Below are 6,000 nucleotides of genomic sequence, written 5' to 3'. Positions count from 1 at the left end.
CAACAAACACCCTCGTAATAAACCCATATCCATTTTTGCATAAGCCACTCCCTCAAACCAACATTTACTCAAATGAGCCGCATCCTTTGTCCTCATTGGGGACGGGGGGCGGGGCCGTGGAGACGAAGCCACACCCCTTTGCACCACAGTTGACAGCTCGCGCTCTCCGGGTGCATCCCATTCCTCTCCTGAGAAGGGATTTCCTCGATTACTCTGCTGCGTAAAGCACTGGGGAAATTATTTAAAGCATGAAAACACAATCATTAAAAAACAATAATGAACTGGCCTTTTTAAATAAAGCCTATGGTTCCAAAACGATAGATGAGGGAGACTTTTAACAACAATCCTTGGGCGAGGTTGTTTCTGTCATAAATGTTTTATTAAGATAATGCGCACCTGTTAAGTGGCTTACAATAACATTAAAAATTCTATTCCGCCCCTCCCAAACTTTTCTTCATAAATGTTGAATGCTTTGGAGTACTGTATATTTCTAAAGTGATTTTCCTATTTGTTTGTATTTATATTTGCCATTTGAAGCTCAAGCTACACAATTAAATACAAAACTTGACAAGTACTATTTTACTGACGCAAACTGATTATATTCTGATTATAAAGCTTTAATTTTCTCGCTTGTTGAGGAGACATTTGTTGAGAAATCGGGCTCGCCCTGCGATCTCTGCGCGCTCATTGGCTCCTGGGCGGACCACCTGACCCGCGCTCTCGCTCACATAGATATGACTCTAGATAGCACGTTGCTATAGTGATCCATGGGAAGTAATGTCCAGCTCTGGCGGCCATATTGTGACTGTCTTTACTCAAGAACTCATGCAAAACTAATAGGAGACTTTTTGAAAGATAAATATATGCAGTGCATCAATTTATATGAAACAAAAAGAAATACATGCTATAAAAAGCAAGTTGATACATAACCAATAAAACTTGTAAAGAACAGATAAAACCAATAAAATGATAAAAATTCTCTAAGTGATTTGACATTTATCTGTCTAATTAACTAGTTAAACATCCAATGGTTCAATGTATGTGGAATATGTGGAATCATTGGCGCTCGTGTCTTTATGTGAGTGGCAGCTAGAGAGTTGCTGGTACCTTGTTTTGTTGCTGCTATTATTTGCAGTATTTTAATATTTTTCTATCATCTTTTTTTTTTTTTTTTACATAAATATGGATCATGTGTTCTCACTTGTGTCCTTAATGAAGATTGAATGAATGAAAAATATCTTAAAATATCCAAACAGTGCATTGACGCACAGTGCTGGTTGCCAGAAGTAAATAAATTAGAGATGTGACTAAAAATGTGTAAACGGAAAAAGTATAAAATCGTCATATTTTCTTTAAAGTATTTTAGTGTTTTCTTTCTAGTAAAATATCTGCACATTGATCACTAGTTAACTTAGCACATAGCTGATTAGCCTGGGCCGTACATTTAAACTAAGTAGCTCGTGCCCCTAGAGGCCACAAGTGCCACTGCAGGTGTCGTAGCATGTTGTGTTTTTTTTACTCATTAATTGTCCGTGAGAGTAAATACTACGCTGACAGAAAAGACAAAGGGAGAGAGGGATATTGTTCCTCCAATTACACAATGGAAATATTTTTTCACTCAAACTTGGATGTAAACACTGCTAAAGTGGCGCTAGCCCGCAGCTAGTTTTGTCCGTTAGCCTGTTAGCTTCTTCTTTATGATTCTATTAGTGTGTATTGGTGACTCTGACCCGGAGTCAGGAAAGTTGCAAGGGGGGTTTCCTGGACAGAGACACCAGGGGAGATGAAAGACCCCCCAATCATCTGGACAACACTTGCATTACCCCCAGAGGGACCACAGAAAGGATTTATTAAGGTAAACAAGTTACTTAGCTCTACTTTAATATTTACATTTTTCGAAAAGTCATTGAGAAATATATGATTTTTCTTTTTACTTGTGAGCAGGACTATTCATTTATTAATTCATTTTTTAATCTTAATTTGTGTAAATGTCTGCCCCTCTGTCAACATTAAGCTAGCTTCAGTTAGTACTTGGCTAACCGGACCAGCACAAGATGGCCGCCACTCTCGCCGCGGCAACGGTTGAACCACCTAGCCTAGCACCGTGAGCTCTCTCTCTCCTCCTCCTTTCCCTTGTGTCTGCTTTCCCGACTCCTCTCTCCTCTCCTCCTCCTCCTCCTCCCCGGGCACAGGCGGCCCAGATCCAGACAGACCCTGCCCTTGTCCCGCTCCCTCAGCCAGGATTCAGCGTGTGTTTTGGTGTGGGGGGGGACTCCTTCTCCTCCTTCTTCTTCTTCGCTGGCGGAGGATCCTCGCCCCGACAATGGGTCGCTTTCTCCTCTGCGCCTCACTTTGCTGACAGCCCTCGCTCCTCTTTTTTAAATCTCCACGCCGCATGTAAGTCATATCCCTCCTCTAAACACACACACTCCTCAATATCTTTAAATGGCGATGTTTCTGCGTACTCATGTGTCTCCATTACGCGTGGATGCGTAATTTAAACGGGCCATATCTGTGTAGCATTACGCGTCGGTGAATCACTGCACTCGGATCTAGCTTTACGTGGTTTGCGTAGCTTATAACGCTAGCCTTTCTCATTCAATCGCTGCGGCTGTGATTGCTTCATGCTAGCCCACTCAATCTTTTATTTACCCCGTTGTCTGTGCCAGCTTGTTTTTGCAGGTGGGCATCACTGCAGCAGCTCGGGCAGGGCAGGGGCGCAGCGGATCTTTTGTTTTCACGCATTTCCACTGGGCGAAATGCTCATAAAATGCACCAGTGCGCGTATTTATAACCCGCATGTGGGTAAGGTGAGGGAGGGGGGGTTTGGTGTTGCATTCATTGTTGTGATGTAGCAACAGCTTCGGTCGATGCAATTAGCCTGCTGCGCTCGTTCGGGACAGATGGTTCACTAGCGGTGTATTGATCTCGCTTTTGTTCCCAAAGCCCGGCTGGATTTCGCGGATTCTGACGGGGGTTTTTGGTGAGTGGAGCGTGGGTTTGCTGTGGGTTTTGCTGTGGCACAGGCTGACTGCGCCAGGGGCCAGGGGCACAGGGGAGGCTGCAGACAGAGAAGATGCTGCGCCGCAGGTTTTTTTTTTTACATGTGTGTATAAGGCGAGACACTGCAGGTGAATAGGGAAAAAAATTATATTTACAGATATCAATTTGAAACTGTTGCTGTCGATCACGGGCATAAATGTGAGAAAAAAATACTTTGCAAGTTTTCTGCCATTTTATCTTTTCATATAAGAACAAGGTGTTTTATGCCTAAAAATGCCCCAAATTTCCCATCTTTTCGGCGACGAAATCTGAATAATGGATAGAGCTACATTCAAATGTATGGTTTCATTTTATTGATAAATGAGTTGCCAAGATTTTCTCAGAGGGGATTTTGGATTTCTTGTTTAGTTTTAAAATAAGCTGTTTTTTAGTGGAAAAAATTGTAAAAATGTAATTTTTGCCTCATTTTGTGATATTCAAAACTCAATAAATGGGGCTTAAGGGATTAAATAATTAAAATAATTAAAAATCCCTCTGAAAAAATCTTCCAAATATTGTTCAGTCCAAGGCTGGAAAATGTGAAGTCTTTAGGTCCGACTGACGTGGACATAGTGTCGCCACAATGTCAGAAAAATGTGTTTGGAGAAAAAGGCCCTTGAAATCGCGTTCTCCCATATAAGTCTATGGGGGAAGATTGAATCAGCGCAATATTTAAACATGTTATTGTGAAGATTAGGCATATTTTCTGTTTCCGGGAGAAAGCTTGTATGTTCAGAGACCAATTTGGCTCAAAACCTGAAAACTGAAAAAAATGAGTTTTGCCTGTAGTGTCTCCTCTTAAGGCGCAACGTCACGGCGTGAGACTCGTTCAGTGTGTCAACAGCAACTGCGCCGAGTTTGAAAGAAAATCCGAGAAGGTTTAAGCTGATGTTGTCCTGGAATGTGTGATTTACCGTGAAATTGTCGACAGGGGTTTCAATCCTGCCTGATGTGTTTTGTGTTGTAGCACCTGTGATCCCATTAAGGCAAAAGTAAATGTTTTCATTTTTCAGGTTTTGGGCCAAATTGGTCTCTGAACATACAAGCTTTCTCCCAGAAACCAAAAATATACCTAATCTTCACAACAACATGTTTAAATATTGCGCTGATTCAATGTTCCCCCATAGACTTATATGGGAGAGCACAATTTCAAGGGCCTTTTTCTCAAAACACAGTTTTCTGACATTGTGGCGACACTATGTCCACGTCAGTCGGACCTAAAGACTTCAAGCCTTGGACTGAACAATATTTGGAAGATTTATTCAGAGGGATTTTTAATTATCTAATCCCTAAGCCCCATTTATTGAGTTTTGCATGTCAAAAAATGAGGCGAAAATTACATTTTTCAACATTTTTCCACTAAAAACAAGAAATCCAAAATCCCCTTTGAGAAAGTCTTGGTAACTCATTTATCAATAAAATGAAACCATACAGTTGAATGTAGCTCTATCCTTTATTCAGATTTCGTCGCCGAAAAGATGGGACATTTGGGGCATTTTTAGGCATAAAACACCTTGTTCTTATATGAAAAGATAAAATGACAGAAAACTTGCAATGTATTTTTTCTCACATTTATGTCAGTGATCGACAGCAACAGTTTCAAATTGATATCTGTAAAAAAAAAAGAAAAAAATTCCAATTCACCTGCAGTGTCTCGCCTTAAGGCGCAAAGCCCATCTTGGACTTAATCAGGGCCGGACTGGGACTGAAAAACAGCCCTGGACTCTGGTCAGCCTGGCCCAAATTAGCATAAATGTGACACTTCCACAAATACATATGTTAACCTCTTACCCCCCGCCTTAACCGAGAGCATTTTCTCCAGTTCGGCTTTACCCAAATCTAAAGGCTTCGTGACTGGAGAGCAACACTGTAACGCCTCATTTGAAAGATAAAATCTAGAAAAGTGATGGTAACTTTTTGTCACGTTGTCGCTGTATTTTTGTCATGTTTTTGTTGCTTTTTCATGACTTTTTTTGTGGCTTTTTGTCGTGTTTTCGTCACTTTTTCATTGTGTTTTCGTCTCTTGTTTTTCTGGGTTTTTTTTCTTGTTATTGTTGTTTTTTCATCGCTTTTTTCATTGCTTTGTTGCCGCGTTTTTGTCACATTTTGTTGTGTTTTTGTCACTTTTTTGTTGCTTTTCCAGCACATTTTTGTTTTTCTTTTAAGCTTTTAGATTTGGGTAAAGCTCTGTTTCGCCCGGGGTTAAGGGTTAAGGTAAAGTGAGAGGCCGGACCGGTGGCCCTAGAGCCGGTGGCCCTTCTGTGCTCCTTCCAGAATGGACATATGGCCAGTCCGCCCCTGGACTTAATTTGAAGCTAGTGAATTAGAGAAGTTGTCTATTTACAAGAGAGACAGTAATTCCGTGCCACAGTGTGGGTGTGATACAGTTTGTGATGAGTGTTTTCCATTGTGTACGGCTGCAGGATTTTGATAACGAACCTAATTACATTTAAATGCATTTACTGCTAATATGAGTGAAGGAAGTCGTGTTGCTTTGAGACGTCAAACGATGTTCTTGCCCCACATTAGAACAACACACAATAATCTACTTCAGTGTACCTCTGGGGGACAGCCACGTGACGAAAATGAGTCTATCTATTTGGGTGTCTATCTCACTTAGGCTATATCCACACAAAGACAAAACGCTTATGTTTTCAGAAACTTTCTTTGTAAACAAGGAGCCAGCTCAGTAAATGTGTGCGTCCACTCAGGTCTGTGAAAACGGCGCAATTCCTCTTCCAGGCCTGTGTGAGGCGCTGTGACGCTAACACAGATAATAGAAGATGTAGAGGTGCATGTGCAGCAAACTTATGTGGAATGTAAACAGTGAATATGAAGCTGATTCAAGGATTTAGGATCTACAGAAGAGACGAGGAGGAGAGTTTATTCTTCAGACGTAAAAACCTGTCAGTGACTTTTACTGTCAGTCCAAAAACACAGACTGACTCGTGTTTTTCT

General features: G+C 41.2%; 1 protein-coding gene across 2 annotated transcripts in view; it reads left to right on the top strand.

The window, feature by feature from the left end:
* Positions 1 to 2,187: 2,187 nt before the first annotated feature.
* The window catches only part of LOC306976170 (tripartite motif-containing protein 3-like), a 49,083-nt gene continuing 45,270 nt past the window's right edge, over positions 2,188 to 6,000 (top strand). For both annotated transcript variants that reach the window (XM_079574059.1, XM_079574058.1), the window contains exon 1: positions 2,188 to 2,397. The gene's annotated coding sequence lies outside the window, so the exon portion shown is untranslated. The remainder of the gene's footprint in view (positions 2,398 to 6,000) is intronic.

This window comes from Gobius niger (genome assembly GCF_951799975.1).
Source record: "Gobius niger genome assembly, chromosome: 1".
In the NCBI taxonomy this organism is placed as follows: domain Eukaryota; kingdom Metazoa; phylum Chordata; class Actinopteri; order Gobiiformes; family Gobiidae; genus Gobius; species Gobius niger.
Note: the sequence above shows the minus strand (reverse complement) of the source record. Positions and strands in the feature narration are given on the sequence as shown.